The sequence below is a fragment of the Polypterus senegalus genome, chromosome 10 (assembly GCF_016835505.1).
Source record: "Polypterus senegalus isolate Bchr_013 chromosome 10, ASM1683550v1, whole genome shotgun sequence".
NCBI classification, from domain to species: Eukaryota; Metazoa; Chordata; class Cladistia; order Polypteriformes; family Polypteridae; genus Polypterus; species Polypterus senegalus.
This window is the reverse complement of record NC_053163.1, coordinates 73,870,195-73,882,553: the sequence shown is the minus strand read 5'-3', so window position 1 is coordinate 73,882,553 and position 12,359 is coordinate 73,870,195. Positions and strand designations below refer to the sequence as shown.

General features: G+C 39.4%; 1 protein-coding gene across 2 annotated transcripts in view; it reads left to right on the top strand.

Annotated features, from left to right (window-relative positions):
* lpar4 (lysophosphatidic acid receptor 4) overlaps positions 1-12,359 on the top strand; it is a 125,743-nt gene that overhangs the window by 72,921 nt on the left and 40,463 nt on the right. Inside the window, exon 1 of one of the 2 annotated variants that reach the window (XM_039765972.1) lies at positions 4,961-5,342. The exons of the other annotated variant lie outside the window; for it this stretch is intronic. The gene's annotated coding sequence lies outside the window, so the exon portion shown is untranslated. Of the gene's footprint in view, positions 1-4,960; positions 5,343-12,359 lie in introns of those variants that run through there. 2 annotated transcript variants of the gene reach the window in all.

Genomic DNA, 12,359 nt, shown 5'->3' with positions numbered 1-12,359 from the left:
GAAGCATAGAGTTCAAAATCGGGTTCCTTGGAAGTGTTAGGCAGAGGCATCAGCTACTGTGCCAAAATGTCATCATACTGATGAAGTGGAATTAACAGAAAGAATAAGTAAAAGAAGAAAAAGAAAGAGGAATGACACAGCCAGGGAGGGGCTACTGGTGGACAGAGACAATTCTGGGAAGGGGTGGAGCTCATGTTAGGTTCATGTTGGTCAGTCTTAAAATTATACTTCAAAGTACACAATCACGATATAATACACAATCAACCTGAAGCAGAACACTGCGACAGAGGCATTCTGCTACCTGCAAAACAAAATACACAGAGCCATAAACATAAAACTATGGAACCTCAAGTTTGAGAGATGCTTATACCTTGAATAATATCAGTCTTTAGCAATGCATTGAACATCTATGATTATAGTAGGTTGTTGCCATTTTACAACATTTCGTTAATTTATGGAATCTGTCCAAGGTGCAGTCACAATATCAGTTAAAAGTCTCTTAAGCTCGCACTGTGTGTGATTAGTTAAAAAGGACAGGCAACTTTTAGCTTGTAGGGCACAGTTTGGAACTGCCAAGGCACGTAGAGAAGCTGGCAAAAGGACTAATACAGCAAAACTTCATTTCACATTGCTTCATATTATACATTTGTATTGTTTTTAATGCCTTATACTTTATAAATCTCTGAGGGGGAAATTGTCTTTGTGTGTTTATTAGCTAATCTTTTTGACTGTTTCAGGTTTTTTCCAAAAATAATATATTACTTATTTATATTTTTGTCCGATGTTCACAGAATACATTGTATGATGAAGCCAGTGTAGAAGTGCATATTATCCATCCATCCATCCATCCATTTTCAAACCCGCTGAATCCAAATACAGGGTCACGGGGGAGTGCATATTATATATGAATTAATTGCATTGTCTTGTGCTTAATAAGCATGTATGGGGGTGGTTGGAGCAGCATCAAAATTGTAAAAAAAAAAAAGTAATACTTCTTAAATGCCAAAAAATATTTACTTTTTCTTAAGCTGTGAAATACACCCACCCCCTTTTTCTATCTCCATTTGAGCCCTCAAAGGTTTGTGGTACAAAATACCTATTGTGCCACCAGATCACACTGTTTAAAACTTGTATGTATAGCAAATAGCTGAATTAAAACTAAACTTGTACTTTGCTATGGGTTTCTGTTACTGGGTTCCATGCACCACACCGTTTTCTGCTTGAGTGTGCTATTGAGCACTGCAAATGACCAGCGTGCTGTCCATCACGTTTGCTTCTTGCCCTGAAACCAGTGCTGCTGCAGTAATCACTGCCTACCTGTGACACTAAACAGGTCAGGAGCATGCACTGATTACAGCGTGTTGCCGCACCCACCACATGATGAACAACCTGGTTTGGAATCCAAGTTTAGATGTGCAATAGGTGACACCTCAGCACCACACTGGAACAGTGTTGAGTTGTTTCTTGATATTGGCTGGAGTGCCAATCCTGCCACCAGCCCTGAGTTTTCCCTGCAAGCTGGAGGACATGTTTGCAGGGATGGATGCAGGTTAACATCATACCCAGGATGAAGCAATTGAAGGTTAAGGGTCTTGCTCAAGGGCCCAATGCAGTACAGTCACTTCTGGCGTTTATGGGATTTGAACCTCTAGCTTCAGAGCCACCACTGTGCCCACACAGATTAAATTTACCTCACAGTACATGTAGGATTAAATGTACAGTATCTATCTATCTATCTATCTATCTATCTATCTATCTATCTATCTATCTATCTATCTATCTATCTATCTATCTATCTATCTATCTATCTATCTATCTATCTATCTATCTATCTATCTGTCTGTCTGTCTATGGTGTATATATACACATATATTCACACAAAATGTAAAGTTGACTGACTCACTCATTAAAATTTGGCACAATAGTACATCTAGGGCAGATACTCACAACATTTGGAAATATCAACATTTAAGGGTAAACACAGATTAGAAAAATATAAATACCCTGAAATCTCAAAAACACCTTGATAGATGCAATTGAAATTTGGTGATGTTAAAGAACCTCCATATTGTTGATAATAATGCTTTTATAAATGGACTATTCTTATGGACCATATCCATTTTTCTACTCAGCATCCCAAAGGAAGGGAAGGAATTGCACAGAGAAGTGGGGTTACTACAATGTGCTGCTACACTCCGTTTCACAAGACAGAAACAGTGAAGGGCCAGTGCAACATGCCGGCCCTCTTTAAGCCCTGGGTACAACACAAGCCGGGAGCAATGGGATGCCTTGGTATGTTTAAATGCTTCCTCAGCTCAATAAAAGAGTCCCTTAAGGACAGAACGTACCGGAGGTGGACACTGCAGTTTTTTTTCTATTCCATCTCTCCCCCACCAATTGAATGTTAGTATAGCACCATGCTCCAATCACCACCTCGATCAATAATGAAAGACTAGAAGCAGCACAATGCAGACTACATAGAGCATTGCAAGTAATTTGGCTCTACTTCAAGCACAAGGATATTGTACATAGTTCACAATATTATTTCATCTGTTTATTTCTGTACAATGTATTGTATATGTTCAGTCTGTAAAACTCAGTGTTGTATGTAATACATTAAAATAAACAACAATTCAATTTATATCACTTTTGATATAAACCCTCCAAAACATTTTGATAGTACAAGATTACTGTTCAAAGCATGACACTTAATTCCGATTGAAGCCATGGGGTAAAATTATACTTATACCCTAAATTTCCATTATTCCTACTAATTTAATCATTTGAATTAAAAATAATAGTTTTTTGTATTGTATTTCTCTAATGATTAGTATGATGACACCTACAGCAGTAATCAATATTTTTTGCAAAATAATACAGTAATTATTGCAAAATGTTGCAATTCTTTAGGATTACTGCAAAATATATATTTTTAAATGTCTTATCAAAAAATATTTTATTGCCTCTCTTGCCTCCACTGACCCAGTAGATGCCTTCTATTTTACACTGTTCTTCTATGCAGCTCAGAATGACCTTCTGATGCCATACTAGTAGCAGTTCATACAAGTCTGTGGATCCCCTCCTGCTGGCTCTGAAGCTGCAAATTTGCATGATGGCACGCCAAATGGTGACTGATGGTGATATCATTCCTAGGCTGATGTAACTTGCTACACTGTTAAATTGTTTTCCCCTAAGTACTGTATACATATTCAAGAGTCTTCTTTCCCACGTCCCAAACAATGTGTTTGATTATGAGTTTGGCTGTGTGCATGCACGGGTCATGCAATGGACTGGAGCCCATCTAGTACTGATTCTTGCAGAAGGTATGGATGTTTAGACTACATGTCCTCCATGGTTTTGGATTATGCAACTCTGGGTATACAGTATATGTTACGTTAAAATGTAATATGTGCACAGTCTTTCATGAAAAACACAATAGCTACGTTGGATTCAGCTACACTACTCGGCAGTAGGGGCGCCCGCTTCTGCAAGTCTCATAAACAAACCTTTCCTCGCCATTTCTTACAGACAGGTGAAGCTACAGTATATGGCTGCCTTAACCAATAACATATTAAATCCGATTAATCCCGAGTAAAGTACACTGTGATGGAGAGGTAAAGGTGGGTCACTGACAAAGCCAGAATCAGCCCATCCATCGCTACATCGAACTCCTCCACACACATAAACGCTCGCACGAGACCAGCTTGAATTTGATCAGCGTAACGCGCACGTTATTGGATTTTGAAAGAAGTACTGGAGAAAAGCTGGCGTATGCACGGCGCCATCCACAGCGATCGGGCGGGGTACACAAAGCGAGGACGCTGGATAATCAGTTACGCCGTAAAGCATACATGTTCGTGTGTTGCTATCTGCTGCAAATGAACTCACATTTATCTGTAGAATGGCGTTAAGCTGAGGGTTTTGCACCTCTTAGTGCTCCTCGGACTGTTAAAAGTGAGGCTTTTCTTCCAGGAAAATCGATGCCGTCTAGAGGAGAAGGAGGCTGCGAGCATGCACTGATAAATAGCTCGTTGCCGCACCCACCACACGGCGAACCACCTCAGGATCCCAAATTAGGACCCGAGTGCAGTAGTGCAATGGGTGACACCTGAGCACCACACTAGTCCACAGTGGCGTTTTAATTAGCACCTTAGTGTACTCGTCTACAACGTAAATTGTGACATGAAGTTTAAAAAATAATAATGTATAGCTTCTGGCCAATACTTTAATAATGAAAAAAGAAAAACAGTCATCCATTAACGTACCAGCTTAGACGAGATGGATGGATGGATGTTGAGCCTGTTGCGGCAGCATCGATCAAAAGGCAGGAAGCAATTCTGGACGGGGTTCACTTGCAGGACGCATTCAGGCACAAAACCACGCCGAGACAATTCAGACTCACCATCACTGGTGCAAGTCTTTAAAATGTGGAGAGAAACTCGATAACACCGAGTAAAACTCATGATAGCACGAGAGAACTTGCAAAACGCACATACTGTATATCGAAAGCAGCAGCGTTTAAAAGAAAGACTAGGCTAGAAAGACTTTCACTGTGTGCTGTACACGTGACATGAAGGATGTATAAACCCACATACTGTAACATTCCATCAATTATTTCATATTCTGCATGTTTTACACACACCATTTCCTATATTTACTATGTGAGCGTAAGCACTCTATTATCTGCTAAACTTCGCATTATTACTATTAATACAGTACAAATAAATGCATGTGTGTGGTGAGATTCAGACAGAAGTTATAATCTTCTGATTTTTCAGTCTAGGAAACAGATGCGCACGGTGTATCATGGACGCAGGGCGGTCTCTCCCTTGCTAATCACCTACTTCTTCCAGCCCACTGACAAGTATTTCCTAATAATGACCCCCACCCCTTTGCCGCCCCCCTCCATCATTCGATTTTAAATGACCCTGAATTCCTCCGCCCCTTCGCAAATCTGCAATCAGCGCAGCGAGCTCCACGATATCCAGCGGATGCCGGATCTTTTCTTGTCCCGTTCGCCGTGTATTCAGAAGTACACAGCACTGTCAGTTACAGTAACTCGGAGTTCGCAGTCCACACAGTGCTAAGCGCGTGGCAAGCTGCCGGGGAGTGAGTCGTCTGTTTTTCTTTTGATTTCCTTGGGTACTTTTGAACTCAACTGCCTGGATCTTACTTTGGCTGAAGGGTCTGCATGTCAGAATTTGGAGAACTGAGGAGATATGGGAGACAGCGGGTTTATGCGCCGGGGGGCTGTATGTGCCGGCAGCTGAGGACAGCGCTCTGGGGCAAAGACGAGATCGGCGAGTCGAAACAATGTTGCAGTGTTGTCGGCGGAGCACGCGGTAAGTGCCGCGCTAATGCGAACGGAGAGAATTGCTGGTTTTTGGCGAACTACACGATCCTATAAACACATCCTAACGGTTTTAATGTTCATTCACATCAGAGCATTCCGGTGTAAACCAGAACCGCAGAGCTGTGGCTTGCCTATGGATTAAACCACCTATACGAAGAGGTCTGACATATTTATTGTTCTCCTGGACTTTTTCTTGTGTTTTTAATTGCCGTTATCTTGATTACAGAAGGCTTTAGTTTAACAACTTAAACAGTACACGATAGTGGGTTTGCATTTATTTTCAGTTTAATAAATACTTAGTTTTATTTTTTATTTCTTTTGACATACTTCGAATTCGGCTCTGTCACTGCGCTTGGTTCACGATTGCTTTGACGACCGCTAGTTACTGTTACAATGAGTAATGGATTTTCCACTTTTTTCAAATACGAATCGCCAAACTGTCATTTTAAACGTAACGCAAGAACTCTAGTTTTAAAGTTCAAATAGTCGCCATAATCAAAAACGTCCAATACGAGGCAGTTTTGTTTTAATTTCGGAAAGCAGTAGGCAGGCGCTTCTTTTGCAGATTAAAAAAAAAGAAGATTGTAAAACAGCTAGTATTTATGTTATTTATTTAACAATAACATGTAAGAACATTCAGATAAATCCGAGCAAAGTTATCGTTTGTATAAGTGTTCAGTATGCATGTATGTGTGCGCATGTAGGGTGGTATGGCGGCGCAGTGGTTGACTCACAGATCCAGTGCGCTCTAATGTGGAGTCTGCACGTGTTCCCCATTCCGGATCATTCTGCTGGTACTCCAGTTTTATTATTTATATTAAATTAGTTAACCATTGGTGTGTGTGTGTTGGAGTACCCATGGAATGGCACCTTGTTCAAGAGAATTACACTTTGACACCCACTATCCTGTATTTTATTAATCAAGTTTGAGAAGCTTATGATATATATGTATGTGATGTATGCATTATTATTATACAGTATGTGCACACTTCAAATAGCAACCGCTGTTGAATTCTTTTTTCTTTTCTGCATTTAGCGCCCAAGGTTCAAACACCGTACCTAGTTGTTGTTCATGTGGAGTTTGCATGTTCTGCTTGGATGAAAGTGATTTTATCCCACACATCCCTACAGGGTTGGGTGGATTAGCAATTGTCCCAGTGTGACTTTTGAGTGTGTGTGTGTAAGTGGGCCCTTTGATGGATTGAGCTGTTTCATGCCCTTTTCCCAGTTCTGCCAGGTCGGGCTTTGGCCTCTCATGGCCGTGCAGGTCTGTGAATGTTACATTATGTAATACACAAATGCAAATACTTATATACAGATAAGTGTGTGTGTGTATCAAAATATGTAAAAAATTTAACATTTCTACTTTTTATAGTACATTTCAAAGCTTTATCATTGGGTTTGTCTGCCAAAATATGTAATTATGATAGCATTACAAATTAGTTTTCACAAAATTAGAATGAAAACTGTAAGTGGATGAGTAAATCTCACAAGTGACCAGTTAGTTTTTTGTCACGGCTACTGTAAGTACTTTTGAACCTCGACCCAGTGTTATTTTGGTAAGATTTGGGTTGGCGAGCTTTTTTGGGCTAAATGGTGTTTTCTTGTTATAATAACATCCTCAAATGCATGTCGTCTATTTCAGGACCACAGGGGGTTGGAACCAATCCTGAAATCAAAAGGCACAAGACAGGAACCAAGTGTAGGCAGGGTTACAGTCCATTATAGAGCCCACTTATGCATACACCCACAATTTAGAATTATCAAGAAAATAGCACACACAGTTTTAAAAGGTGATCATTGAAATTAGTACATTTACTAATAGAAAAGCTGCACAGGAATAAGCTGCGAACTCCATTCAAAGTGTGAGCATGAAGTTCAAACTGAGAGCACTGAATCTGTTAGGGTCATGTCACATTATGTGACTTTTCTAATTATTTTCATTCATAGCCTTCATTTAATTTTAGCAAGCTGGAGGTAGTCGGCAGTGCGCTTCCATGAAGCTGGTCATGTAATATGACATGCCCGGAAACTCGGTCTGACTGGTCTGTGTCTCACTCCTATAAAATTAAACAGGTTTTGTTTTACCTTTCATCATAGGGATAGCGTCAGTATGCATGGCAGCTGACAACCAAAGAACGCTCATCTGGAAGTACAATGCAAGGAGTGTAGTGACCAGGAATAAGGAACATGGGTGCCTTGTGTTTTACATACCACAGCAGAATGAAAAAAAGGGTCTGGCTTGTCAAATCTGCTAACTCGTGTACAGCAGCAGCATGCTATTGGCTGTCCCAAAAAGGGTGGAGCACAGCTGTGCTACAAGTTCAACGCTCACTCTGTGAAGTAGGCCTGTCCAGCGATTTTCAGTTATTAAACTGACATGGTCCAGCGATGAGATCAGCAACAGCAGTCAGCAAGTCTGACATACCCCATGGCTAGAAGTCACGTAATGTGTCTTCATCTTTAGACAGCCACCATGCTGCTCAAAGCCTTGAATTTATTATGCGTTTTATTTTTTCTGTGATGTGTATATTACAGCATCCTGTTTTTGGGATGTGGTCATGGCAGACTTTAGCTAATGTCTTAGCTTTTCCACCTGGATGTCTTCCTCTTACTGAAGCTGCTTCATTTGATTCTTTGTCTTGGAGAATGAAAGTCTATTCTGGGAGCATTTGGTGCAACGCAGGAACCAGGCCAAAATTGGGAGCCATAAAGCCAGATGAATTTATAATCACCACTTAACCTATTGTGTACATCTTAGGAGTGTGTGAAAAAACGTGAGCAACCAGGAGAAAAACAACCATGAAAGAAGGGACCAGAACTGATGAGACACCTCTGGACAGTAAGTGAGTTAAATATAGAAGCTTTGTCCAGAAAGGATTTCTATTCCTAAAATAAAACAGGCTTGACAGAAATACACATAAGCAACTTCAAAGTACAAGTCATCAGGTTTTACCCAACAGGTTATAACCAATCAACCCAACACTCTCGAATCCACTAAATCCAATTCAGGGTTAGGCGATTGTCGACAGAGTCTATTTCAGGAGCACTGGGTGCAAAGCAGGAAACAGGCCTGTCACAGGAACCACTCACACACACAATAGTTTTGAACAACCTATCATAAAAAAAAAGAAAGAAAGAAAATACCATTCCAAAGCACTTTAAACATGTGATTGCACGTCTACAGGATGGTGGATTTCTCCAGTTGGCGTACTGACTCGGTGTCACAGTGAGCTGGGCTGAAGGCTGTCTGTGTAAACTTGTGGATGAGCTTTGTAGTATATACGTCATTCTTTTTTAAGTCCATACAAATATGAAAAAAGGAACAGTAATAGAACTGGAAATCTCAGCCATTTAAACCATTTAATGTTACAGTATATTGACTTTTTATAGTCCTATCCCTCACAGATGTTAAACATAGCGCTCTTTTTCTTGAACTATAAGCTAGGTAAATGCAGCTTTAAGCTTGTTTGTCTGGTCTCCAGACTGCTTGTCTATCTTTTTATTTTTTTTGGATTCTAGTGCTCGTGGCAGATGACCATATATTTAAGACCATGAAGTCAAAATAACTCTGCTCTTTGAATTCCTCCAAAACACACAAGCAGACTTGACTTGCTAAAACGACAGCAGGCAGTCATTTAATGAGGTGTGATATTTGATTTCACGGCTAAACTGTGTTTTACAACCACCTCTGTAATTATTTGCTACAAAGGCATGCATTGATTAAACAACAATGTTCAATGTGGTTAATTGCAGTAAATGTGTTTTTCTGTATCCTAAGTGTGTATCGTGTGTACAATTCAATGAGTTTCCATTGCTGTGCCTGCTATATCAGTCTTTACCATCGGTGTCTTCCATCCATCGATCAATCCATCCATTAGCATACATCATTTACTTTGTTATGAATGTGTGGTTATGTCCTTTCATTACTGTTGTATCTTATTTTCGACGAAAGGAGTTGCTGCAGGGTGAAAATGAAATGATTTTTTGAAGATTATAATAAGGAAACTTCAAAATATTGACACTGTGGCTGTCATGAGAAGAACAAACCACAAAACTATCTTCTCCCACATTGCCCAGGTCTCATTTATGAAGCTTGCTTACACACAAAAAAAAGGCTTGTAATGTATGTACGTAACTTTCCATGCAAATATGAAGATTCATGAGAGAAAACTTGATGGGGGGAACATGCATATGCAGCTTTTATTGCAACTCAGATCCATGCATATGCAACAAAAAATCAGTAGGGAAATGCAGCCTGGACTCACATGTATAATAATTAATATCACTGAGTCATTATTATAATGTGCTTTAATATGACAAACAGTTCATCTCAAAAACAATGAATATGATGCCATGACTGTATTTTAGTGCTCTTTTAAAAGGGGTAATGCACATGTTTGCACTGAAGAACTTTTTTGGTTTGTCATCAGTTTATATCGGCTGCCTGTTGTCACCTCTCAGGGGACCTGGTTGATATTTTGTCTCAGCCAAGATTCACTCCATCATGCCCACTGTGCTGGAAGCCAGGAACCGACTGGTGAGACACTATATCCAGATTCTGTATGGCATGGATGCACATATATAAAACATAACATGTTTTTGCCAAGATGAAAAGGAATTTGTAGCACTGTCCAGTTTTTCTTACGGAATCAGAGTAATTTACTGAACTCATCTTGCAATAAGAGCATTTAGCAGGAACGAAATTGCTTTTTTTTTTACCATAATTTGTTACATTCTGTAATTGCACAAATAATCCAAGATGTGATTGACAAACATGGTGTCTCAGTCACCAGGGTCAATTTGTGAATTGATTTATTTTGACGCAAAGTCGCTTTGACAGATGTGATGGTGCTGTACGTGCCTGCTGGCTGAACTCCCAGTGTTTCATATGGCCTGTACTATTTATTGTAGCAGTAATTGCGTCATTAAGTGTGTCAGATGATAGCGGCTACCTGCTCAGACAATGGTGGTCTATGTCTTTCCTGAACTCCCAAATTGCAGAGGAGAGGCGTTATAATGTCATGCCCATTCTTGCACTCTCACCTGCTGAGCACATCCAAGTACTCTCCAATGCAGGGGTTTCGACATGTCAGAAGGGAGCCTGCTTTAGATAGATAGATAGATAGATAGATAGATAGATAGATAGATAGATAGATAGATAGATAGATAGATAGATAGATAGATAGATAGATAGATAGATAGATAGATAGATAGATAGATAGATAGATAGATAGATAGATAGATAGATAGATAGATAGATAGATAGATAGATAGATACTTTATTAATCCCAAGGGGAAATTCACATAATCCAGCAGCAGTATACTGATACAAAGAAACAATATTAAATTAAATAGTAATAAAAGTGAAAAAAATTAAAATAAAATTAATGTTAGCATTTACTCCCCTGGGTACCAGCCAGTGAAGATCTACAGCATCACCAATGCATATGTATAAGGTTAATTAGCATGCTCCATATATGGATGTTTCAGGGCGGCGTTCAAGGCACATTCACGAATGCATATTTACAAGATGATTATGATTTATAAATGGTACACTGCATAGAGATTTGTGTGCACCAATTTTTACCATTTGCATTTTCCAATTTTTTTTGGTGTGCTCCTAGTTTCACACTCTAATCCACACACAGTTTTTTGAAATGAGGCCTCTAGGTGGAAGCTATAGGCAAAAAAAAAATATTTTCTAGAATCTTGATAATAAGAATAACTTTTAAAAAAAGTTGTAATTACAATGTCATGTTTCACTGTAAAAAGAGATATCGGCAAGCCTTTTTAATGCTTAAATCAAATACCGTGGTCTTAGGTAAATGAATGCAGCAGGCATCTTCTGCTCCAAAATTTGAGAAAAATGTATTGAAAACACAAAATCAAGAACCAAAAAAAATGTGCATTTTAAATGTTTCATAGTGCAGGCGTCCACCAAATTGCGGTCAAGTGTTTTAAAAACGTTCATCTGTTGTCATTTTATGAAGCACAATGAGAATGAAGTATTTTCTCTGTAAAGACAGTCTGGGCTGATTCCTGAATGCGTGCTGCCCACCGCTAACAACTGGTTATCTCCACAGTCATTCCAGGGGCACCTCAGTGCGGCCTGTGGAGTGGAGTGGAGTGAAGGGTGCTTTGGGGTTTGAGTCTGGACATCAGTGACATGTAATCACAATCTCAGTCATTCTCACAGCTGATGCTAAGAGTTCTTATGCATTCATGTGCTGTGGTTCAGTGAACCTTCGACTTGTCATGCGTGCTGCTCGCTTGTCTTCTTCCATTATCTGAGCATTATGGCTCAAAAAAGATCATAAAATAGTCGGCAAACCTCCTTTGAAGGTAAATTGTGAAGCAGCCTTATTAACTTATAGCCTTATTAAGCCTTATAGCCTGATTAAATAGTAGTTAAAAAAAGATGATGTGTTTTTTTGGCTGTGTTTTGATGGCTAATGACATTAGTAAACTAATTTTCACATTTTTGTCTTCATCTGATCTTTTGTGTCTCATGTTGTTTTTAATAATTAACTAAACACACTGTTAGTTATAGTGCCCTTGTGATATTTGCATCAAATGAGATCATTCAAGAAGGCTTTGATATAGTATAAACGTTTCTTATTAGCTTACTGTATGCAAATGCATGCCCAGTGTAGTTGGCAACACCAGGTGGTATTTTAAAGGCACTGTAACATTGATAACATATCTCCCACCCCAACGACCACCGTAACTGTACTAAACATAGTGGGATCAAAACAATCTTGGGCAATTCCCATTAAAAGCACAAGCAAATTGGCATCAGTATATTGTGTTGCTATTTCATGTTGATAATTTCACTAGCTTTATATACAGTATTTGGTTGGGCCTGTTGTGAATGATGGCTTTTCTGGCTGCTTTGAGTGCAAGAAAACAAACAGGTTTTAGAGGCAATGCCTGTCTACACACACTCCACATGTGCTTCAGCATTCACTCACATCAGACCTGTATTGAGCTGCCAGTCAGCAAT